At 43.6% G+C, this 27039-nt stretch overlaps 1 protein-coding gene across 1 annotated transcript in view; it reads right to left on the minus strand.

Moving 5' to 3' along the window:
• LOC116979725 (long-chain-fatty-acid--CoA ligase ACSBG2-like) overlaps nt 1-19427 on the minus strand; it is a 164467-nt gene extending 145040 nt beyond the window's left edge. Inside the window, exon 1 of the mRNA XM_033031464.1 lies at nt 19058-19427. The gene's annotated coding sequence lies outside the window, so the exon portion shown is untranslated. The remainder of the gene's footprint in view (nt 1-19057) is intronic.
• Nucleotides 19428-27039: the final 7612 nt, after the last annotated feature.

Consider the following 27039-nt stretch of genomic DNA (forward strand, 5'->3'; position numbering starts at 1 on the left):
TTTTGTTCACTACAAAAATGTCAGAGCCCGGCGCGATGTCGCGCACAACTACATACCCCTCCGCGCTTCTAAGTGGGACCGGCCTCGCGCGGCCATACGATGCCCGTACGCCTCAACGCAACCACGAGGTCGCGTAATTTGCATGCCAAGGACACGTAAGTGGGACAGGCCCTTTACTCCACGATTCTGAACTGACCTTGGCCCGAGCTGAACATGCTTGTAGGATTGCTGAACTAACAGTTTATCTGACAATGTCATTGGGCCCTTGGCCACATTCCTCGTACAGTGTCGATGCTACCAACACCTCCTATCGTAACTGGTGTTCACAACCCCACACACCACCTCAACAGCCTCAGAGATTTATCAAACAGTTCTCTAACTGTGATGGCTCCCATCCTCCAAGTCGCGAACACTGCGTTGCTTTCAGAATTTTTTTCCACTATTGCAACTAAATGAATCACTTCATGAAATGCTGCCATTGACGCATAGCTCGCTCACTCCAAAGGCAGCCTGTGCACATGTTAAAACATGAAGCTACTGATAATGAGTACCAGGAGCTGGCAGCGCTTTCTTCTGTTCGGCTCCCAGAGCATAAAGATAACAGTCGTAACATCAACTCGCTGATTACTTCCACTAACAAGCAACTTGACCCTGAAGTTTCTCTGCTCGTCAACAAGAATGTCGTTGTGCAAAGATCGACACTGGTGCCAAGTGCAATGTCATGTCATTATCTGAATTTAAACAAATCCGTAACGCCGAACGTATTGCAAACACTTCGACCACTTTGCTAGCCTACGGGGTAGGTGAGCTGCTCCCACTTGGAGAAACTGAACTGACGCCGCCTGGAGTCACAAGCTCACAAACTGAAGTTTTTTATTGTCCACTGGAAAGCTGCAACGCTGCTTGGCATTAACGCGTGCCAGGATCTAGGACTCGTTACTTTTGGGCCTGCTGTCCATCAAATATCTCCCACTGAGGGCTCCACCCAGCAAATACTGTCACAATACAAAGAATTATTTGACGACAAGCTTGGAAAGCTGCCCATCAAATACAACATCGCCACTGATCCAAATGTCTTAACTGTGGTCTGAGCACCACACCGCATTCCACATGCTTTGCGCAACAGAGTATACAATGAGCTCCAGCGGATGGTGTCCCTGGATGTCCCTGGGTCACCAACCCGTCCGACTGGGTTTCCACCATGGTGGTTGCAATAAAGAAGAACAAGGAAGAAATCCAAATCTGCATCAACCCCAGAGACCTGAACACAGCGATCAGACGCCCACAATCCCCGATGCGTACAGTAGAGGTAGTTTAAGCTCAGGTAGGCAGTGCGTGTTTTCAGTTCTGGATGCCAAAAGTCCGTTCTGGCAAATCCCGCTGGATTCTGACTCGTCCAATCTCACCACGTTCGGCACCCCCTTTGGCCGCTATAAATTTCTGCGGATGCCCTTTGGCATCAACTCTGCTAGTGAGGTATTCTAACTCACAATGGAACTATTATTTGTGGGGTATCCGTGCGGCATCATTGTCGATGATATTCTCGTTGCTGGACGCAACACGGCTGAACATGATGCCAACTTGAAAAAAGTACTAGACCGTGCTAAAGACATCCATCTCAAGCTCAACCCTCTAAAATGCAGATTATGTGTCAAGGAGGTCAACTATGTCGGACACGTATTCACCAGTGATGGCCTCAGACCGGACCCATTCAAGATCACTGCCATCTCCCAGTGACATTACGAGTTTACAGAGATTCCTGGGAATGGTCAACTACTTGGGGAAATTCATTCCCAACATCAGCGAAATATCTGCTCCCCTACTTCAACTGACTCACAAGGACAATGCCTGGTCCTGGTACCAACAACACCAGAGAGCTTTTGAAATCCTCAAATTGCAGTTGTCCAGTGCTCCACCCCTCGCCTACTTTGCTTTGAAGTTACCGGTGACGCTCACGTGTGAAGCATCTCAATATGGACTTGGCGCTGCTTGCCTACAGACTTCCACCGACGGTGACTGTAGACCTGTTGCTTACGCCTCCCGCACCCTGTCCGAGACAGAACAACGTTATGCCCAGATCGAAAAGGGATTACTTGCCGTGGTTATTGCCTGGTCACCATTCTGAACAAACTCATTCATGCTGCTCATGCTCGCCTGCAACGGATGATGATGCAGCTACAGTGTTTTGACCACCATAGTCTACAAAAAAGGCAAGGACATGCACCTAGCTGACACGCTATCAAGAGCCCCACGCAAAACCTGCGAACAACAGTCGTCAGAACAAGATCAGTTCACAGTAATGATGGTGTCGTACGTACCTACTGAATGCCTAAGCAGCCTGGCAGAGCACACGGCTGCAAATACAACTCTACAACTACTGTCCTCAGTTATAGAGCATGGCTGGCCGGATAAACAACACAGTGCCCCACTTGCGCTTCCCCCAAACTACCTGGTTCGCGACGACCTGGTGCTACAGGACGGGGTCATAATCAAGGGTCACAAAGCAGTCATCCCAGCTGTTCTACAGGACATGTACTTTGATGCCGTCCACAGGGGCCACCCGGTGTGGAAGTGACCTTACAATGAGCAAAGAGCATGTTTTACTGGCCCAGGATGACAGAATATATACTCGAAAAAGTTGAAGCCTGCGCTGTCTGCAACAGCCTGACGCCACACCAACAGAAGCAGCCCTTGCTCTCACACCCTGTTCCTCCTCTGCCATGGTCCACGGTCGCTACCGACATATTCGAGTGGCGGGGCAAACAATATCTGGTTCTCGTTGACTCGTATTCGGGCTGGTTTGAAATTGACCCACTCCAAAATATCACATCCGATACAGTCATCCAAAAGCTGTCACGGCACTTCCCCCTACACGGCGCCCCTGCAGGCCTCCTGTCTGATAACGGCAGGCAGTTCAGCAGCCAGTGTTTTAAAAACTTTGCTCGACGATGGGATTTTCTCCATGTCACCAGCAGTCCTGAATTTCCACAGTCCAACGGACTCACAGAAGGGGCGGTTTTTAGCGCCAAACAATTAATGGAGTGCTCACACCTTGCTAAATCCAATGTGTTCTTGGACCTGCTCAACTTTAAGGAACATCGCCCGTGACCCAATACTGGGGTCTCCAGCCCAACGCCTGATGTCTCGGCAGACCCGTGCTGCCCTGCCCGTGCCCCAGCAGCTGCTGCAGCCACAGATCTGTTCACCTCCTATCGTCCAGAAACAACTCCAACTGAACGGCGATGCCCAGAAGCGATTTTACGATGTCCAGCAAACCACTTAAACCTCTCTCCAGTGGGCAAGTTGTTCGCCTCCAGACTGACAAGGGCTATGGCCATTTGGATCACATCCACAGCGCAGACGGAGAGATTTACAGATGCAACCGTCAACATCTCCTTCCTGTGTAGGAACCACGTCCTGCGGTCTCGTATCCAGAAGCCACACGTCCGATCTACCGTTCTACTGTCGGACTGTCTCTTCCCTCGCGCTCTGCTGCTGCAGACCAACCATTGGCTATACCCTCACCACAACGTTCGGTGCCCTGCTCACCGGCTACGCCGTGTTCACCTCCCAGGTCTCCTGTGCTCTGACCGCATGGGTCCCCGGTTATTTCCCCGGTGAAGGGAGGAGGCTCGGATCTATACCACACATGCGCGATGTGAATGCTCTTTCCTTGACCCCAGCCCATAGATAAAACTTTCTCTTAAACAGAACCCACTGCTGCATAAATCAGGACATTTTACAGTGCAATTGGGTCAAAGCATTTGAAGACATGATAGGATAAATCTGGTCTGTTTCTCCACTTTTATTAACTTAGTTTTAGTACAATTAATGATCGAAATGCATTTTTTTTTTCAAGAAATCAAGAAAAACATAGAACTAGTGTGAACGGGTCAGCATGGACTCGGTGGGCCGAAGGGCCTGTTTCCATGCTGTATCACTGAACTAAATTAAGAGGAATCAGAGGAATTCAAGCAGAAGTCCAACATTGCACAGGACAGCAATCTGATCAGACTACTATATGTATTTGCATCTCTCAATGACAAAATACAATTCTTTAAGGTCATACTCTCTGTCCAATACTTCATATGGCGTGAAATATGTTTTAATGTTGATGGCTATCAACTTCATATTATTGTTATCAACTCATTTGATGACATACTTCTCTTGAATATATTAGTTTAGTTTAGAGATACAGCGTGGAAACAAGCCATTCGGCCCACACCGACCAAAGATCTACTTTAACACTATCCTACACACACAAGGGACAATTTACACATACCAAGCCAATTAACCAACAAACCTGTACATCTTTGGAGTGAGGGAGGAAACTGAAGATCTCGGCAAAAACCTACACAGTCACGGGAAGAACGTACAAACTTTGTACAGACAGCACCCGTAGTCAGGATCGAGCCCGGGTCCCTGGAGCTGCAAACGCTGCAAGGTAGCAACTCTACCGCTGCTGCTGCGCCACCATGCCACCCAAGTTGAATCACTGATCTCTTCTCCCTCCCCTCTCCAAAGAGGATTGAATCTTTCAATCTCATGTGCATACACTTTTGCCAGATATGCCAAATTTGCCCGGTGTTATCAGGGCCTCCATGCTGGAAATGTGCCAGAAGAAGACAGTGACATTGTTTAACTCATCCGGCAGTAGGTTTGGAAGACTTTGTAGAACAGCATTGGTGGCATTTCTCCAATGCATCCAGGTGCCTGTTGCAAGTAGTCCAGATCTCAGAAACATATAAGGGAATGGGAGGTGGAGGATGGGGTGGAAGGAGAGGGCAATGGTTAGACGACGGCAGCAGGGATCAGTTTCTCAGCAGCCGACGTGTTTGTACAAGGTCTGAGCCACTGAACCTCAAACGCCTTTCTCTCAATCAACCAAAGGCCGTGCTGATTCACTAAAGACTGTGATCCCCCCCTGAAGGCTGACTCCCCACCCCCCCCCCCCCCCCCCACCCCCCCCCCCCACCCCATGGTGCTGCACCACTGTCTCTGACCGGGGTGGACCCTGATTGACATGCCCAGTGTGGGGGGGGCAGGGATGAGGGAATGCTGAGACGAGATTCCCTTCTGAGTGCTGCCGAGTGATTTTTTTAACGCCACCATCCTCCCTCCCTCTTCCCCCTCTTCAGCGAACCAGCGGAACTGCAAACGGCTTCATCCGGCTACATTCGAGGAATTTCATTGGCCAGATCAGTCATACAATTAAAAGCAACAGATCACTCAAAAAACACATTTTAACATGAACATCCACCACAGTGACTCTGACACATTCCTCACTGTGATGGAAGGCGAAATAAAGTTCAAGTCTGTTCTTCCTCGGTCGTGGGCCTCGAGCCCCCGTTGACGGGATGATCTTGACTCACGTAGCCGGCGGCGTTCGGGCCCTCCTTGTCGAGGCGATCAGGCTCCCGCATCGGGGGGATGTCAGCCCCCCCGCGCCGGGCGATCGAACCTCGCGTCGGGGCTGGTCGAGCCTTCCACGAAGTTGGAGCTCCCGACTAGCCTCACCCGAGACTGCGAGCCCTTGTTGGTGATTCCGCGGTGGTCGCGGTGGGAGCGATCCCAGGCAAGGGATCAGCTCCGATGTTGCGCGGTAGGGCTCACGACAGTCCGAGGAGGCTTCCAGCTCCATCGATGGTAGGCCGCAGAACCCGGAGAATGTGATCTGAAAAATTGATCACATCTCCGGGAAGGTAAGAGCTTGAAAAAAAGTTTCCCCCGATCCCCCCCCCCCCCCCCCCACATAAAACAAACCGAAGAATATTAAAACAACTTTTAACGCACTAAAAAATAACAAAAAGAAAGAAAATACGAACAGACTGCCGGCAGGGCAGCCATCTTCCCGGCGCCCCTGGTGATCCTATGAACATTAAATAACATCCAAGATATTCTTGCTACAACCTTCATTAAAAGTTACAACATTTAGGAAACTTTTCGTAATGTACCAAGGCATAATTGACATTGTTCAAATAGGACTTGCCACAGAGATGACTCAAGACAATATGTAAAAGTTGAGAGAAATAAATAAATTGTACTTAAGTTTAATCCCTTAACTCGTGCCTATCGTCTTTCGTTTAGTTTGTTATTGTCAAACATACCAAGGTACAGTAAAAAGCTTTTCGTTGCGTGCTATCCAGTCAAAGAAGACTACATACTTGATTCCATTCAAGCAGTCCACAGTGTACAGATAAATGATAAAGGGTACAACATTTAGTGAAAGACTAGACTAAGTGGGACCCGTTGGGTCCCATGTTCACATGGGAGGGCTGGTCCCCCGATGCAATATTCCACCTCTCCACCAATTCCAATATTGGTGGCCAGTGGGGGGGCTATCTGGAGCGCTGGTATGGGTTCTTGGGGTGGCAGCTCAGTCCCTCAAGCCTGATGTGCTGGCAACTCACTCACGGCTGGTGGGCTGGCAGTTGACATGGCTGTTCCTTGAAATTCCATTTCAAGCAGGGTACAAGGCCACCAAATACAAGTGCAGTTTCCTACCACTTCAAGCAGGGTGCAAGGCCACCGAATTCAAGTGCAGTTTCCAACCACTTCAAGCAGGGTGCAAGGCCACCGAATTCAAGTGCAGTTTCATACCACTTCAAGCAGGGTGCAAGGCCACCAAATTCAAGTGCAGTTTCATACCACTTTCAGCAGGGTGCAAGGCCACCAAATTCAGTGCAGTTTCATACCACTTCAAGCAGGGTGCAAGGCCGCAAAATTCAAGTGCAGTTTCATTCCACTTCAAGCAGGATGCAAGGCCACCAAATGCAAGTGCAGTTTCATTCCATTTCAAGCAGGGTGCAAGGCCAGCAAATTCAAATGCAGCTTCATACCATTTCATGCAGGGTGAAACCACCATAAAACCACACAAAACACCAAGCTCACAGTTCAGTAGACATTCAGTGTGTTCAGTTGATTCACAGCTCAGACAGAGTCGTGACCTCTCCTTCCCCCATCATGCAGACTGAGCCACATCCACACTTCCGGGTTTTATAACCACTCCCTCTCCCACCGGAAAAGGTGCGGCCTTCACGGCGTGATTGACAGGAGAGAGATTCTCAACATTTTTTAAGCACTAATAACACTTTTATTTTTCATTGATGGGAAGAATCCTCTGCACCTGCTGAGCCGAGGGGGACTGGGTAAGATGGCCAAAAATCACAGCCGTGAGTGGTAGCGTTTTATCTAAAATCAATATACAGTGCAAACAGGAAGTTACCCAAAGCACCCAAACCACCATTTGCAGTAGTGCCTTTTAACATCAACCCAAAGCACCCAAACAACCATTTGCAGGCAGTGCCTTTTTACTTCAAACCAACCATATTTTCATTTTCAAACCACATTAAGGGCATTCACAATTGAGTAGACATGTGTTCAGTGTTATTCAGAGCTCAGAGAGACGTGACCCTCTGGCTTCCTCCATCTTGCAGAGACTGAGACACACCACTTCCTGGTTTTATAGTCCCTCCCCCCAGCAGGGGCAGCATAGAGAATGGCAAATTTAAAAAAAACATTAATATCTCTCTGATTTTTCATCGATGGGAAAAATCCTCCAGTCCCGGAAGGCAGAGGGGGGCTCTGAGCGAGGTGGCCAAAAATGACGGTCATACGTGGCGGCGTTCTCTCGGAAATCACAGCACAGCGAGCCAAAAGCGGTCAAGATCAGACTTTTAGTAATATAAAGTCTGATTAAAGATGGTTCAAAGGTCTCCAAGGAGGTGGATGAGGGAGGTCAAGATCGCACTCTAGCTAGTGAGTTCAGTTGCCTGATAACAGCTGGGAAGAAACCATCCCCAAATCTGGAGGTATGCATTTTCAAACTTCTGCACCTCGCCCGAAGGTAGAGGGGAGAACAGGGAGTGACCAAGGTAAGACTGGTCCTTGATTATGCTGGTGGCCTTGCCGAGGCAGTGTGAAGGGTACATGGAGTCAATGGAAGGGAGGCTGGTTTGCATGATGGTCTCTGCAATTTCTTGTGGTCTTGGATGGAGCTGTTCAAACTATGCTGCAATGCTTTTAGTTTAGTTTTGTTTAGAGATAAAACACGGAAACAGGCCCTTCGGCCCACCAAGTCCGTGTTGACCAGTGAGCCCTGCACACTAACACTATCCTATACACACTAGGGACAATTTACAATTTTACCAAAGCTAAGTAACCTACAAACCCGTATGTCTTTGGAGTGTGGAAGGAAACCAGAGCACCCGTAGAAAACCAGAGCACCAGGCAGGTTACGGGGAAAACATACAAACTCCATACAGACAGCACCCGTTGACAGGATCGAACCCGGGTCTCTGGTGCGGGAAGACAGCAACTCTACCACTATGCCACAGTTCCGCCTGATAAAATGCTTTCTACAGTGAGCATGTTCACAACTGTGGGAATTGAGTGTATGAACCGTCAGGTTTTCCTGAACCAGCTCTATGAGATTGTGCATGGTTATCGCTGTCCAAAGACAACAGTCAACAGCCACATGGTCTGCAATATCTCCCTTGGTGGGAGAGAGGTCATGAGGCATCAGCCATGGGCCCAGAAACTTGCAGTTGTGGCTCTATGAGGCGCAGGTCAGGCCACATTTGGAGTATTGTGTTCAGTTTTGGGCACCATATCTGAGTAAGGATATTTTTAAGGCATAAGAAGATATATTCTTGATTAGTATGGATGTCAGGGATTATGGGGAGAAGGCAGGAAAAAAGGTGTTGTGCAAGACATTAGTGAGGCTGCACTTAGATTATTGTGTTCAGTTTTGGTGACTCTGCTGGACAGAGATATAGAACTATCCATGTGCTGAAAAGGCAAAGGAGTGTAGGAAAATTTACTGCATACCTGCAGAGGGAGTTATCAACAATATATTGGTAACCTCACTACTAATAGGAGACACCATGCTCAGTATGTGCAATGCTGCAGGAAATATCCTAATAAGCTGGAAAGAGTGTAGAGAAGAATTACATGGATGTTGCCAGAACACATGGGCAACAACAAATAAAAGATTGACTATATTGCTTGGTGAAAATGCTACGGGAGATTGCAAACTAACACCATTGAATGTTTATCCATTCGAGAACCATTGAGCTCTGAAAGGAATTTTGGAAGATATCTCTTCCAGTGGTCTGGAAGTCCAACAGTGGGTTGTTGGTCCTTTAGAAGACCTGAGGTTCCCGAGGTGGAGAGATACTGTCCTACCAAGTATTTGCCAATCAAGAATTCATTGTTTCCCGACAATACCCATGGGTAACCTACATCTTTGGATGATTTTCATCCAAATATCAAGGTTGTACACTTGCCACCGAACACAACAGCTGCTCTCTGTCCAAGATTTAATTGCATGTTTTCAGGCATAGTACCTCCATTAGACATTTTCTCAAACTATTAATGTATCCATTGCAACGGGAGACAAGACTTTAAGGGAATTTTGGAGGTCTTAACATCCACAATGAACATCCATAAAAACTGAACTCATTCGCAAACTGGCTTGTACTTTTAAAATGCAGCAACATTTATTATATTCTTATAAGATCACTTTGCAAAGATGCAGTGAAAGAGCTGAGGGTCGATCGAGAGTGCTGTTCAACCAGAAAACTGACATGAACACAACTGGCCAGACATGCTCCTTTCCTGCACTGACCTTCTATGATTCCAATATTCTGTTCACTAAGAGGGATTAAATTCTTCTGCAGACAATTCTGGACTTCCCTGCAAATATTCCACGCTTTTCATAATTACTTGGTCTTTTGCATTTAAAACAGCGTATTTTTATTCAGTACAGTGTTCAATTATAGTGAAATTTACATTTTAAAAATCTAATAAACTTATGTAGCCATTGTAATATATTTGAAATGTTGCCCTCAATGTCCAAGCTATCTTAAGTAAATCAATAAGCATTGTTCCTGTCTACTATTTAGTTATTGCCTTGTTACTGATTAACAGATTATGAAATAACAGGAATATTATGTAAATATGACTATCTGGTGTAACTGCAACAACATAAAGAAGCTGTTTTTTTTAACTTTGGCTAAAATCCAATGAATCAGTCAAAAATCACGCAATATTCTCCAAAATCCAATAAAAGCCATGGCTGCCTCTCAGCCATTGCCATATACATCTTCAAAGATTAAAACACACACCAGGGTAAAAATCCACCTATCTATTTTCAAAGACAATGTCTAACAATGTAGAGAAAAAAAAAATTTCAACATTACAAATTATCCAATTATACAAATTATGTTGTCTAAATTTCTTCAGCTTTTCCAACTTCACTTTCGGCAAGGCTGAGAGACGCAAAGCCTTGAGATGGCTTTCCTCTTCAATATCAGTTATGATTCCAATTATGAACGCTCTACTCTGACACACTATCCTAAGGCAAGATTTCCTGTATTGCCCTCTGCCTTGCATCTGTAGTTGCACTCTCAACAAATGAAAATCCCTGTGAGTTTTATAGCATTCAGAGACTCTTCAATATCGCTGCTCATTGAGGACAAATAACAATGATAGAGCTTGGAACCTAATTGACAGTGAACAACATTCATATAACAGCAGATAAACACAAAATGCTGGAGTAACTCAGCGGGTGAGGCAGCATCTCTGGAGAGAAAGAATGGTTGACGTTTTGGGTCGAGACCATTCTTCAGACTGACAGCATTACAGCAGTGGCCAATACAACAATGTATCAAAGGTCATACCAATTGGCACACCAAGTTCTTGAAAACATATATATACACTTAATACATATTACATTGCTTTCCTTACGCAATAAATGTGCAACAACAACTAGTTACACATCAAACAACTACAATAATACAGTAATACAGTCTGAAGAAGGGTCTCGACCCGAAACGTCACCCATTCCTTCTCTCCAGAGATGCTGCCTGTCCTGCTGAGTTACTCCAGCATTGTGTGTCTACCTACAGTAATACCTTGTTTAGCACTACCCCCACATAGCATTTCTTCACTGTTGCTTGCGCTCTTTCCTTATTTGTTCCAAAATAAAATTCCATATATGTGGTCAATATTTCCAAGTCCAAACAACCCACTGAGTGTGCTGTTTTTATTTAAGTTCAGTTTACACTGTTTCATTTGACACTCCATTTTCTAGGAACATACCAAGACCGTTAATTGAGGTATTACTGTATTTACATGCAACATGCTAAATTAAACAAATATAAAATTACATAACTATTTACAAAAACACATGTATGGTCAAATACAAACTTGGGCAACTCAATTATGAGTTGAATTATGTTTACCTAAGTTTGTAGTTGATAATAAACACAAAATGCTGGAGTAACTAACTGAAGAAGGGTCTCGGCCCGAAATGTCACCCACTCCATCTCTCCAGAGATCTTGCCTGTCCCGCTGGGTTATTCCAGCATTTTGTGTCTATCTTCGATTTAAACCAGCAGTTCTTTCCCACACATAAGTTTGCAGTTGACCGTACCTGGGTTTTTGTGAACAGTTGTGTAATTTTGTATTTGTAAATTTCTAGCCCTCATATGGACAAGAACAGAATCTTCTTAACTGCACAATACTTTCCTCTGATACCAAAACTCCATGGTAGGCCACAGTGATGACCTATGAACTGGTAGTTAATCACATCTCGTTCGGCCGCGGGCCAGTAGACGACATAGTCGGGAGCTCGCAGGTCACAGGCTGGTGCCTGTTTTCCGGAGCTCCCGCGGCAACAGCTGCATCTGCTGGACTGGAGGGCGGCAGCTACGACCACCCCGGGCCGCGGAGCTTGAACCGGCCCGTTCGCGGAGCTCGGTGAGCCGCGGGACTGATTATCATCGCCCGGTGGGGTATCGCCTCAGCGCAGAGGGAGAAGAGGAGGGAAGAGACAGTAACCCTAAGATTTTTGCCTCCATCACAGTGAGGAGGTGCCTGGTGAACTCACTGTGGTGGATGTTAATTTGTGTTTATTGTGTGTTTTGTTGTTTATTATTACATGTATGGCTGCAGGCAACGACATTTCGTTCAGACCGAAAGGTCTGAATGACAAATAAAGGATCTAAGTTTAAGTCTAAGTCTAATCTCCAATGGATATGGATACAACCTGCTTTCTTCATCCCATGAATAAACTGGGTGAACCTCCTTTGTGCAGCCTTTAATGCAAGCACATCTGTCCTTAATTATGGACACCAAAGCTGTGCAGAGTGCTCCAGATTCTTGCATTAAAGGACAACTTTCCATTAGCTTCCTATTTTTTGTTACAACTATACACTGACTCGTGTAGAAGGACACACAGATCAATTTGTATTGCAACTATGTATCTTCACACTATTTGAATAATAATTTGCTTTTTCATTCTTCCTTGCAAAGTGAGGAACCTCACATGTCCCCACATTACACCCCAACTGCCAATTTTTTACCCACTTCCTTAATCTTTGTATTACCAGCTAATTTTGCAACAGGATATTCAGTCTCCTCACACATCATTAATACAATTTATAAATGTTTGCGGTCTGAGCACCCACCCATTAATTCCTGATTACAAATCCAAAATGATCAATTCAGCTAGACTCTCTGTCATCAATTAGCTGCTCCTCTATCCATGCCAATATATCAGTGCCATTACTGAGCATGCTTATCTTAGACCAACAAAAAATGTGGTATCTTTTGAATGCCTTCTGGAAATCCAAATCGACTGCATATGAAATTCCCCCTTCAGCCACCTTGTTTGTTACATTCTCAACAAACTCTGGCAATATTTTCCAAAATAATAATTCTTTCATAAAAGGAATCACCTTAGGCAGGTAAGAGTTGGTCGTGGCATCATGCTCGGCATAGACGTTGTGGGACAAAGTGCCTGTTCCTGTGTTTTACAGTTCTACAGTGCCCTCCATAATGTTTAAGACAAAGAGTCATCATTTACTTATTTGCCTCTGTACTCCACAACTTGAGATTTGTAATAATCACATGTAGTTAAAGTGCACATTGTCAGATTTTAATAAAGGCCATTTTTATACATTTTGGTTTCACCATGTAGAGATTACAGCAGTGTTTATACATAGTCCCCCCATTTCAGGGCACCATAATGTTTGAGACACAGCAATGTCATGTAAATGAAAGGAGTCATGTTTATGTTTTTGTTGCATATCCTTTGCATGCAATGACTGCTTGAAGTCTGTAATTCGTGGACATCACCAGTTGCTGGGTGTCTTCTCTGGTAATGCTCTGCCAGGCCTGTATTGCAGCTATCTTTAGCTTATGCTTGTATTGGGGACTAGTCCCCTTGTTTTCTCTTCAGCATATAAAAGGCATGCTCAATTGGGTTCAGATCGGGTGATTGACTTGGCCACTCAAGAATTGACAATTTTTTAGCTTTGAAAAACTCCTTTGTTGCTTTAGCAGTATGTTTGGGATCAATGTCTTGCTGTAGAATGAACCGCCGGCCAATGCGTTTTGAGGCATTTGTTTTGACGCAGATCGGATGTGTCTACACACTTCAGAATTAATTATGCTACTACCATCAGCAGTTGTATCATCAATGAAGATAAGTGAGCCAGTACCTTCAGCAGCTATACATGCCCAGGCCATAACACCCCCACCACTGTTTCGCAGATGAGGTGGTATGCTTTGGATCTTGGACAGTTCCTTCTCTCCTCCATATTTTGCTCTTGCCATCACTCTGATATAAATTAATCTTTGTCTCATCTGTCCACAAGACCTTTTTTTCAGTACTTCTTGGCAAACTGTAACCCGGTCATCTTATTTTTGCAGATAACCAGTGGTTTGCATCTAGCAGTGGAGCCTCTGCATTTCTGTTCATGAAGTCTTCTGCGGACAGTGGTCATTGACAAATCTACACCTGACTCCTGAAGAGTGTTTCTGATCGGTCGGACAGGTGATTGGGGATTTTTCTTTATTATAGAGAGAATTCTTCTGTCATCAGCTGTGGAGGTCTTCCTTGGCCTGCCAAGACCTTTACAATTAGTAAGCTCACCAGTGCTCTCTTTCTTCTTAATGATGTTCCAAACAGTTCATTTTGGTAAGCCCAATGTATGGCTGATGTCTCTAACAGTTTTACTCTTGTTTCTCAGTCTCATAATGGTTTTTTGACTTTCATTGGCACAACTTTAGTCCTCATGTTGATAAACAGCAATAAAAGTTTCCAAAGGTGATTGAAGGACTGGAGGAAAGACAAGTTGCTGAGAGCTCTCTTATACCTGCATTAAGGAGGCATTTAAACACCCCTGAGCAATTAAAAACTCCTGTGAAGCCATATGTCCCAAACATTATGGTGCTGTGAAATGGGGGGACTATGTATAAACGCAGTTGTAATTTGTACAAGGTGAAACCAAAATGTATAAAAATACACTTTAATAAAATCTGACAATATGCACTTTAACCACGTCATTTATTTCTATTACAAATCTCAAATAGTGGAGTACAGAGGCAAGTGAATAAATGATGGGTCTTGGTCCCAAACATTACGCAGGATACTGTGTTTTATTGCAAGTTACATTGCAATTTGTTACAAAATTGAACTGTTTTTTAGAATGAAATATCCTCTCACACTCTCACCAGGGTTTTCCTCAAAGCAAAGTTCATAAATTCGTACATTCATGTGATAGGAGCAGATTTAGGCCATTCGGCCCATCATGTATACTCCATTCAATCATCGCTGATCTATCTTTCCTTCAACCCCATTCTTCTGTCTTCTCTCCATTATCACTGACACCCGTACTAAACAAGAATTTATCTATCTCTGCCTTAAAAATATCCATTGACCTGGCCTCCAGAAATCCCTCCTCATCTTCCTCAACGAATGTGCTTTTATTCTGCGACTATGACCTCTGGTCCTAGTCTCTCACACTAGCTGAAACATCCTCTCCACATCCTCTCTATCCAAAGTCACAAGTGCCCTCCCCCTTACTTTCAGTCTGACGAAGGGTTCCAACCTGAAACATCACACGTCCTTTTTTTCCAGAGATGCTGCCTGATCAGCTGAGTTACACCAGCACTTTCTATCTGCTGTAGTTTCATCTTTGACTACAAATTCTGGACCAACAATGCTGAAGATCAGATCTGAAAACCTCAGAGCATTGTAAGTTGGAGGTGAACCACATGAAACACAGGAAGCATTGAGAGGGAAATTCATGGATAATGGGTGACTGTTACGGTTCTGAACAAAAACGTCCCACAGAGTAAATCCAAGCAGTCATATACAACTACTTTTCACAAACCCACAATAGGAAGTGGACTATCTTGGTCAGGTTATATTCTGTTTCAAAATCGATTAAATCAAACAAGGAGGTCCTAATTTCTAACACCTGATAGAGAAGTGTAACTTTAAACTCACTGCAACCCAACACTGAAACTCATAGTCCAGATCAAAAGGAGACCTAAACACATAATCTATTTTTTTTTTGACGAAACAAGCTACTGCTCTCTCTCAAAGGACAATCAATTATCAGTGTACTGATAATGAAAGATAATCTGGATGGCAACACTCAGGTGAAGCTGTTTGTACAATGCACGACTGAAGCAAGTGTTTATAAAATTAATCTAATAACAAGGAACTGCAGATGCTGGTTTACCTAAGGAAGATGCAAAAATGCTTGAGTATGTTCTCCAGTGATGCTGCCTGACCTGCTGAATTACTCCAGCACTTCCTGTATTTTTTTGTAAAACACTATCTGCAGTTACTTTGTATCTACAAGAAAAGTCTGATAATGTTCTACATGTTTCCAGAAACATAATTGGTGTCATCAAGATTGAAGGATATTGAATAAAAGGCTTTTGGACAGAACATTGATTAAGCAGCAGAGAACAGAGCATAGTGTTGGAAAATTGTTTATGGATTGCAGAAGTGCTTGTTAGCGTTCCTCCGGGTTGCTCTTTTCTTAAGGTAAACACAAATGCTGGAGTAAAGCCCCTGTCCCACTTTCACGACTTAATTCACGACCTCTGCCGAGTTTGCCCTTGACTCATATTCGCAGCATGGTCGTCACGAGGTCGTAGGTCATAGGTAGGTCGTAGTAGGCCGTGATGCTAGTTGTGAGTACTCGTGGCATCAAGTAGGTCGCGGTGTTTTTTCTAGCCTGATAAAAAACGTCCACGAGTTAAAAAAAAAGGTCGGCATGGAAAAAATCGATACTTTTTACTCGTAGGTAGGTCGTAGGTAGGTCGTGATGCTAGTCGTAGGTAGTCGTAGGAGGTCGGAGGCAGTCTAAAGTAATAGTTCCGGGGTGAAAAAAAGGTCAGTAGGAAAAAAAGTGTGTTTAAATAGCAGAACGTCACCTCTGTCACTCCAGGGCATATTCATTCATAGCTGGAGAGTTTTTTGGAGAGGAGACTTGTGTTTTAGAAATGGCACCAAAAAGGCAGCGGCGCAGGGGAAGGGCACAATCCTAAAAAAAAAACTGCCATGCAGATGTTGCCCACCCAAGAGGAGGAGTGGCAGGAGGTGATGCCACATGAGGTGATAGTGCAGGTGGAGGTAGCCCTGCATGAGAGACCCCTGGAGACCAGGGTGGTAGTATATGTCCCCAACGCCACCCCATCCTTCACTGCTTCATTTGAAGGCAGCAAAGCAGCCCTTTCTCCTGTGTCTGACACAGCATCAGAGGCAGATGCCCCATTGGTGGAGAGGGAGGGCTGGAGGAAGTTTATGCCCTGCACCTTCACCAGGCAGCAGGAGGGGAACCTTGAGGAATAGTTCCAGCAGAATGCCATCCTGTACAAAAAGGAAAACGAGGGGTACAGGGACAGGAACAAGAATGACATGCTTGTCATCCACTGCCCACATGTGTGCTTAAAGTTCCATTTTTGTCAAAGCCCAGCGCCACTCTCTTCCAGTCATCTGGTGTACTGGGACAGTCCATCACATCATCTCCATTCACCCATTGAGACCTCTTCTTGTGCTTCCTCTTCACCCTTGCTCTTCCCTTCTGCCTTTCTTAAAAGGGTGCTGAAGCAAAAGGGCTACTGCAAACAGCAGTAAAACGTACATGGTCGAAGCCAGTCTTCAACATAGTCGAAGGAGGTCTTCTTCATAGTCGTGGGAGGTCTTCAACATAGTCGCAGGATGTCGTACACATAGTCGTAGGAGGTCATAGGTTACCTGACCTTGATTTTTTTTAAGGTTGTTTAAGGTCGTCAGAGGTCGCGAATTAGGTCGTGAAAGTGGAACAGGGGCTTAACTCAGCGGGACAGGCAGCATCTCTGGATAGAAGGAATGGGTAACGTTTCTGGTCGAGATCCTTCTTCAGACAGGATTACAGATACCGACAGTCGATCTGCCGATTTTCGCAACGGTACTCATAGACACATAGAAAATAGGTGCAGGAGTAGGCCATTCAGCTCCTCGAGCCAGCACCATCATTCAATGTGATCATGGCTGATCGTCCACAATGTTCCTGCCTTCTCCCCATATCCTTTGATTCCGCTAGCCCTCGGGGCTCTAACTCTCTTTTGAATGCATCCAGTGAATCGGCCTCCACAGTCTTCTGAGGCAGAGAATTCCACAAATTCACATCTCTCTGTGTCACACCCCTTATTCTTAAACTGTGACCAGGAATGACCAGGGTGGAACAAGTCTTTGATTACGTTGCCTGCTTTTCCAAGGCAGTGTGAAGTTGGGGGGCCTGGTATGTGTAATGGACTGGGTGCACCTACAACTCTCTGCAATTCTTGTGGTCTTGGGCAGAGTTGTTCCCAAATCAAGCTGTGATACAACCTGACAGTATGCTTTCTACAGTGCATCTGCAGAAGTTTGTAAAAGCCTGCATATGATTCATATCCCCCCCATTCCCTGAATATCCACGTACCAATCAAAAGCCCCTTAAACGCCACTATTATACCTGTCTCCACCTTTGGTAGTGCTCCCAAGGCACCCATCACCCTACACTCTGTGTAAAAATCTTGCCTTGCACATCTCCTTTAAGTTTTGCCCCTCTCACCTTCAAAGTTCAGGGCACAATTTCCATAGAGGCAGGCAACACAACATTTACCTTTGTTAATGAATCATGAGGTGCATAGCAATAGACTTCAACGAAGCTGATAGAAAAGGCAAATTGATGTCAGATGAGATTTAGTGCAAGGAAAAATGGAGTGTAACATTTTGATAGGAAGAAAGATGGGTAATATATGCTAATAGATAAAATCCCAGATGAAGACAATGACTGATTTATGTCAATAGCTCCTCCCACTGTGCAACCAAAAGTTCACATTTGAAAATTCTTATAATTATTTCTCCCTCACCATAATGGAACAAAAATCAAACAGGTTTCATTGTTTTCAACAATAACTGAAGACATGTCTTCCAATAAAACAGTTGTTTCTGATTTTTAATCAACAAAGGTTCTGGATAAATATCAATGTGGACAAAATCAGAGGTCACATGCACTTTCAATTTGCAGCATATTGATTATTGTTAACGGGCAGGGAATTAAACAGAATTGAAGAACCTATAAATTACCATTTATTTTATATAAAACTAATCCAGTTGTTTCCCACTATCAATTTCACACTGTGGAAAGAGATGACAGAGGAAATAATTAAACCAGGAACTATAGCAACATTTAAAAGACATTTGGACAGACCATGGACAGTAAAGGTTTAGAGGGATATGGTCCAAACGCTGCCAGGTGGGACCATCTTGGTCGACATGGGCAAGGTGGGCCGAAGGGCCTGTTTCCGTGCTGTATTATCCATGACTTCAAGTCTCGACGCGAGTTATCACTTGAAGATTAACAATAAATTATTCGTTTCTCTAGCGTGACGTGGCTATATAGCGGAGATAGCTGAGGAAGAAGGTACGATCGCAATGTTTAAGAAACATTTAGACAGGTATGTGGATAGGGTAAGTTTACAAGGATATGGGCCAAAAGCAGACAGGTATGACTAGTGTAAGCGGCGTGGGCAAGTTGGGCTGAATTAGACAAATGCAAATAATAATTAAAATCTGTAGTGAAGAGCGGGAAAAATATTTTTCCTACAGCAGTGATTTTGTTCGATAAGGTGGTTCAAACTTCGCCTTGCCGAAAGGTGGTTGGACAGACGAGGGGTAACTAAGATACAAATGGAACTGTGTAAATACAATCAAATATTTTACCTCGGTTGCGAGAAGCTGATCTAATTCGAACTAATCCTCAACGGTTGAAAATAGCAGAATTGCTCGGGCGAGAGAGATTGTTACTGTGAGGTTTTTTTTGCAATATAAATATGCATCTACATCCCTGTCCCGGACAGACACGCACGTGCGCTTTCTCCCACTCAACTTGATGGAGTGTGCTGGTCCGGGAGCACCTGTCAATCGTTGTGCTCAGCAACCTGATACTCGCACGCGCACCCCAGGCCAAGTTCGACTGGATGTCTTCAGGGTTGAGCGAGGTGGGAGCGGGAACTGTGTTCATGCCGCTCCGGCCCCACTCGTCTGTCGACGCTGTTACCGGCGCAGCAGTTACCTAGAAATCCAAGGGCTGGACAATGACCCCACACGTTACAATCGGCTGCGGTACGTCACCTTTTTTTTCCATGCAGGCACTGTTCCGATGTGACTGTAGTCGACAAGAGACGGCGTGAACCGTGCAACTCGTTACTTTAGTGTAAGGCACGTTGGTGCACGTGTCTTGAAAGATGCATTTCGTTTTATAACAATTAGCTTTTGCTTCTTGCAATACTAAAAAAAATCGTTACATTTCATGGAGATTTATTTTTGTTTTATCTATTTAATATTACACTTGCACATAGACACACCTGTGGGTACCTTCGTTTTAAACCAGCATCTGCGCTTCCTACACATTTTATAGATTTAAATTACGTTTTTGTTTGTGTTGAGAAGCTGAACTAATATGGTGGTCTATCATTCCAATGCAGCGTTGAAAGAAATATTTAAGGATTGCTTGGATTGAATTAGATGAAGTCGCAGAACCAACTTCCACAGTACATAGTTTTGAGTCAGATATTTAGTATGGAAATATTGATCATGAATAGACAATTACACAAAATATAGATAATTTAGATGTTCTTATGACATGATTGTGCAAAAAATAATGATTTTGATCATCTTGGCTGCTGCAGTGTAAACGAACAGAGTAAAAATTATGGGAATTAAACATTCAATTCCTTCGATTTGGCATAGAAAGTCATGACAAAGTGAGATTTAAAAAATCATGTTATATTGTGAATTTTTTGTGAATGGGATTAGTTTGTTATTTGGATATTTTGGCTATGAAACAAATTGTTTTTTGCCTTTTCTTAAGAATGGGATAGATGTTTAGATTTAGTCATTTAATTTAAATGAATTTAATTGATTTATAGGGAGGTTTCACGGCAGTCGGGTCACGACCCATGACCCCTACTGTTGCTACGCTACTCCAAGTGGAGTACACGAGATGAACTGCAGGTAAGCACTTACCATTGTTTCCAGCGTAGCGGGCCCGTTAAAATCCGCTGAAATTGTCAATTTTTGCGCTAAATAATTATGGAAATCGAGATAAGCGTGAGAGACATTTAGCCTACTTCAGAATTCCAAAAGTGAGGAGAAATGACAGTAGATAGAAGCGAGAGCTGAAGGGACAACAACAGACAGAGTGTGCTTGGCGAACATTGGCCGTTTGCTCACTGCATTTCATCAACTAAGGCATTATTTGTGTTTTTCTTGATTCCTTTGGCATCTAAAAAGTTTCAGAAGTGATAAATCTGGCTGTAAATTTTTTAAATCACCCATGGTTCTCAAGTGGGTTTTTACATACAAAATGAAAACGCACCTGAAGAAATATTTACAGCCAGATTTATCACTTCTGAGACCTTTTAGATACCAAAGGAGTCAAGAAAAAACACAAATAATGCCTTACTGTTGATGAAATGCAGTGAGCAAAAGCGATAATTCCCAATATTTTCAATTCCGATATCTGTACAGCCAATGTTCACCAAGCACTTTAGCTGCTGTTGTCCCTTCAGCTTTCGCTTCTCTTTACCTTCATTTCGCTTCACGTTTGGAATTCTGAAGTTGGGCACACCTACCCCGACTTCCACAATTTTTTTCAGCGCAAAAATTCAACATTTTGGCGGTTTTTAACAGGTAGGAAAGTACGCGTTTCTTGCATTAATAACATACCGGAAGTTACGGATGTCCTTCAGATGGATTGAGCGGCTCCGTGCATCAAGCCCTGTGACCCAGTGACCTTACGTGCACAGTGACCTTATTGACACTGATGAATATGAATTTTTTTGTTGGGTATTTACTATTTGTTTTAACGTTTAACTTGTGTTAGGCATTTTGTTGAACAAAATCATTTCTACTTTTCTTTCTAAAACTGCAAATAAAAACTTGTTTCTACTTAATGCTGTCGGGTGGGTTTTTCTTTACATTTTTCAGATGCCTCAGAAGGAGAAATGCAAAATTATCAATCCAAATGCCCAGCCTGGCAAAACTAGAGCACACCTTGAAGTAAATTTCTCTGTCATGCCCAGGTCTAAGAGGGATCTTAAAAATGGACACATCTTGTACTTGTCGGTCTGAATGGGAAAGTAGTCTGCAGAAAAGCATGTCATGCGTGGGTTTGTAGTGCAAAAACTTGTAGTTTACAATGCCAAAATTGAAAAGTTGAGGAAAAATGAGATGTACAGAGTTGCTTATTGGTTGCAGTCTGAGGATTGAGATGATGCTACTGATTATGATATGCCAATGTACCAGCTAGCAGCTGATCTTCTCCATGAAGACTTGGTCTTTTGCTAGAAATTGTCATTTCTTTACCTGTCTGTTACCGACTTACAGCATATAATCCAATAATATTCTGATGAAGTTCTGATCTTGAGAATATCACATTTTTGAATTTTCAAGGCAGTCTGGGTGTTTATTACTATTTCCGTCACAACGGTTAATATTGTAATTAGCTTCTTAATTAGGTAATTAACTAATTATATACTTTAATTTCAGGTCATCCAAGTAAGATGTATCATATTTGTTTAAGAATGCTTCAATCTATAATAACTGAAAATTTCGTTCAGTTCTCTTAATTTTTAAGAAATTTTGCTCTCTTTTTGTATGGTTTTGTAAATATTTGATTAGTGTATAAATGTAAATAATTTGGTGTACATAAAGCTGCTGGTGTACATATGGTGTACATATAGCTGCTAAATTTGTATAAGATAATTGTAAGCAGTTGAATAAGGGGTGGGAAATAATAAGCTGGCTTTTTCCTGCTCCTTTTCGGACACGTACGATTTCATTTATTTATAGATATTGTTTATGGCACTTTATAAATATTCTTGTTTTGTTTTTTGTATGCTGTTTCACACTTGCTCTTTATTCTTTTATTCTGTTCGAAATAAAGAATTAAATAAAATAAAAATAAAACTGTCCTCGCTCACAGCTTTTGTTAAGTTAATGGAAAAGCAAGAGGGAACAAGATGCTAATTTCCGAGTATGAAAATGACCATAACTTTTTTAATACTGAAGATATGAGTGAATTGGGTATCAAATTAAAGTTCTTTTTATGCATTATCCAATGGGATAAATTACAGGCTTGATTTTTAACATCTCAAAATTTTGTAACAATTCCCTAATATATGAGATGCTGTTCCTCCAATTTGCGTTTAGCTTCACCCTGACAATGGAGGAGGCCTAGGACAGAAAGGTCAGTGTGGGAATGGGAAGGAGAGTTAGTGTTTAGCAACCGGGAGATCAGGTAGATCCAGGTGGACTAAGCAAATGTGTTCAGCGAAATGATCGCCCAGTCTATGTTTGGTCTCGCCGATGTATAAGAGTCCACAACTTGAACAATGGATACAGAAGATGAGGTTGGAGGAGGTGGAAGTGAACCTCTGCTTAACCTGAAAGAACTGTCGGGGTCCCTGAACAGAGTCGATGGAGGAGGTATGATAGTCATAGAGTGATACAATGTGGAAACTGGCCCTTCGTCCCAACTCGCCCACACCGGCCAAAAATGTCCCAGCTACACTAGTCTCACTTGCCTGCGCTTGATCCATATCCCTCCAAACCTGAACTATCCATTTCTTAAACGATGGGTAGTCCCATCCTCAACTGCCTCCTCTGGCATGATAAAGCTTGCATCTTAAAAACAGACTGAATAGTAAGATTAAACGAGAACTTACCAGTTTGAAGTTTGATCGTTATTTTATGAGGAGTAACGTTGAGGGAATACGTGAAGAACCCCGCCAGGACGCATGCGTGTCATTCTTCAAAGCACAGATAACTGTAATGACTAAACATAGTAAGATTAGAGAAGAGATACCAGTTGAGTATATGATCAAGGGTGGGAGCGGAGGGCACGTATTCCCTCAACGTTACTCCTCATAAAATAACGATCAAACTTCAAACTGGTAAGTTCTCGTTTAATCTTACTATTTTACTTCGGAGTCACGTGAGTGACTACGTGAAGATTTTAAAGCTCTCTGATTTCATGCCGTGGAAACGAGTCCATGCATCACATCTGCCTTGATTATGGGGAGAATAGAGTTAACATCATTAGACATCAATACGATATTGAAACCCAACGATAAATATATTAACACCAATTATTGCCCCTATTTATGGGGTAAATTATATTACAGAACTTAAATTTGTTTCTGCAAATGTTCCAGGTTCAATGACTGGTTTGTTATAAAGTCGTTGGAAAGTTTCCTCCGTTGACCATCCTGCTGTCTTGAGGATTTGGTCCATAGGAACGTCCAACTTCATAGCTGCCGATGTAGCTGCAGCCCTGGTGGAGTGAGATTTAAAAAATGCTAGTGTCTACTCCAGCCTTTATTAGGACCTGTTTTAGCCATCTAGAGATGGTCTGGACCGTCACTGTTTTGAGTGGCTGTTTGTAGTTGATTAAAGTGACATTTCTTTCCCTCTGATGATCTTAGTATACTCCATATATAATAGTAAGTGTGTTACAATACAGAGACGACCATCTGTCGGGTAGGCCCTGAATTCTGTTTTTAGGCCTGCTGACCCCTGTCTGTTCTGTTTGACTATTTCATTGATGTGAAAAGTTAAATTTCCAGATGAAATAATCATGTTGTCCAGCCTTAGTTTCTGTAGTGACTGGACCCTTTGTGCCGTGACCAAGGCCATCAGCAGCATGACTGTTTTCATAGTCAGTTTCTGTAGGGACAGAGCTGTAGCTGGAGACCAGTATCTTAACATGGTCAGTACAATGCTCACATCCCATATTTGGGAGTACCTGGTTCTTGGGGATTAACATTAAAATGCCCCTCATGAGTTTGGTTACCAGGGTGTGTCCCAACAGAATGCCGCTCTGTTCCTTGCACCAGGTATGTTGACAGAGCACTTCTGGCGCAGTTGATGGCACTATGACTGAGCCTCTCATCGTAATGGAGGCTTGCCAGGAATCCCAGAACAGACGGGATGTTCATAGATCTGTGGGTGATGTTTATTGTTGTGACAGTACTTCCCATTTCTTGAAGACACCAAGTACTGTTTTTTGGTCGACTGTCTGTGGGCCGCTGAAATAATATCCACTGTTCGGTCCGTCAGTCCCAGGTGTAGTAGAGGTGCTTTCAACTATAAATTAATAGGTTTATATAATTATGACATGGGTAACTACCCCTTGTTGCGGGAAGAACCAGTAAATTAGGTCTATGATGGATGGTGATGCATGGTTCTAAAACCATGTCGTGTATCACCGGGACCCATGGTTGAGTAGGCCAATCGGGTACTATCAAAATATCAGACGCGGAGTCTACTGTATATTCCTAAATACCCGACTGATGAGGCAGAAGGAGGGAATGCATAAATAAATAATCCCCCAATGCAGCGAAAATGCATCTGTAGCCACTGCCCCAGGTTCTGGTTCCCATGAACATAATTCGATAACTGGTGAGAGCATGGATGCGAATAGGTCGATATCTGGTGTTCCATACCGTGCTGTAATTTCAGCAATACATTTTTTATCCAACATCCATTCAGTGTTTTTCATAGAATTAGCGTGACCTGTTGTCTGCCACTAAATTCAGTTTACCTGGTAAGTAGGTAGCTGATATCCAAATATCTCTCTGGATACACTATTGCCAAATTGTGTTGGTCAGATTGTCACATGATGTCGATATGTTTCCACCCATATGGTTGATATATTCTACCACGGTGGTGTTGTCAATTTGTAGTCTAACATGCTGGTGATATAACCCAGAACAATATGACTTAAAGACATGGAATGCACTCAACATTCCCAGGTAGTTTATGCCCAGTGTTTGTAATAATGATGCCTCCTGTGCATTCCATCTCCGCCACAGCTGGAGATGGAATTGGTAGCATCCCATCCAAGTGCACTGGCATCAGTATGTAGTTCCATAGACGGGTAGCTGATAATGTTTGGATCGGAACAATGCCTAATGTTATGTTTCCACCATTTTAGTTCCATTGTGGCCTCTGTTGGTAGCTTCATTGGTCTGTCAGAATGACCCCCATAATTTTTGAGTGCACGAATGTTTGCCCTCTGTAATTTTTGATAATGTAAAGGTCCGATTTGTGTGACTGGAAACGCAGCCACTATAATGCCAATTATTCTTGCTACCAGTCTGATGGATGGTTTTGTTTTGCTGCAAGCCTCCATTAAGGCTGTAACCTTTTCTTTCGGCAAAGTCACTGACATGTGAACTGTGTTAAAGGTGAACCGCAGATGATCCATTGTGTTAAATAACATCTGTGGTCACCTCTAATGGGTACTGTATAGTAAGCATTTTTTAATACGATGCTTGCCATGTAGCAACCTAGGAATCAATTGCTTAGCAGTAACAAAGGTTCCCATCTAGTAATGAATATAACGTACGAAAGTATTCAAATTAGTCAAATCTATGATGATGTGGCAACCACCATCTATTTTATGATAAAGATTTTGGACACGAATTCCTGTGATTCGTGTTGGATATCCTCCATTACTCCTTTTTTATATGGGCACTAGTTCAGTATGCGCTTTTTTTTTTTTTTTTTTTTTTTTTCCTTTGCCTGAAAGAACGAACATTCGGTTCGGTACATGCTGAACAGGAGGATTATGTTTTGTATAAATCCTATGGTATAACCCTATACTTCTGAAAATATAAGTGTCGGTAGTTAATTTATTCCATGCATCCAGATAGAATTGTAATCTCCCACCAACCTCGTAAGGAACCAGACCCACCTTCCTGCATGGTTACTATTAGTAGGTTTGTTACTTTTTCGGCATCCTCCGTGGACGTTGAGGTGCCGGTGTCTGGATCTGTAGTTGGGTCGGTGTTGAGGATTAGCGCATTCCCCAGGAAGCAGTTTTTAGACATTGCTTTAATGAGCCCCAGGGTTTTACCCTCTTTGTCAAGTTCTTTTACCTGTTTTAATAAGTTGCCTCCAAATAGTAATATTGGTGGTTTGGAGGTTCCAGGTTTGCATAGGCCTGCAAATTAGGGTCTAAAGCCGGTTGGATGGCACTTCTTGCTAATGCTGTTTACTCGTATTGGTAGTTGCAAAATAAAGCCAGTGCATCCTGGTGATCTTGTGTCATGTCTTTTTTGTTTATTGTGCGGGCGAAACCCGTAATTCCCGCTGTTAGGACTTTCAGAACTTTCTGTTGTTTCAAGTCCCTGGCCCTGCCATGTTTTCAAATACACTGGTTAATACTGGGAACATTCAGTGTTTTGCAGTTCCCTGATGGTAAGTGTCTTCCAATAGGTTTTCTTGCACCCCATGTGCACTAGGGGTATGTTCTGCACCCCTCTTCAGGTTCAGCCCAGAATTGACCCCCTATACTCCCCTCTGATGAGGGAGAAACACTGTGCAGCCCTACAAGAGGTACTGCTGTAGGACTTACTAGCTGCCCCCTGTGACTAGTCTCCATCTCCTGGAGCCTCCCACTTACCTGCCCCAACAGCTGCTCCAGCTGGCTCCGATGCTCTCGGGCACTGGCCACCTCATGGTCACTGGCCGTCGCGGCTGCTCCTGAAGCCGCTACTCCTGAAGCCGCTACTCCTGAAGCCGCTCCTGCTCCAGTTCCTGCAGTCAGCCCAGGATTGACCCTCCGTGCTCCCCTCTGATGAGGAAGAACACTGTGCAGCCCCACAAGAGGTACTGCTGTGGGGCTTACTAACTGC

The sequence above is a fragment of the Amblyraja radiata genome, chromosome 1, assembly GCF_010909765.2.
Source record: "Amblyraja radiata isolate CabotCenter1 chromosome 1, sAmbRad1.1.pri, whole genome shotgun sequence".
In the NCBI taxonomy this organism is placed as follows: Eukaryota; Metazoa; Chordata; class Chondrichthyes; order Rajiformes; family Rajidae; genus Amblyraja; species Amblyraja radiata.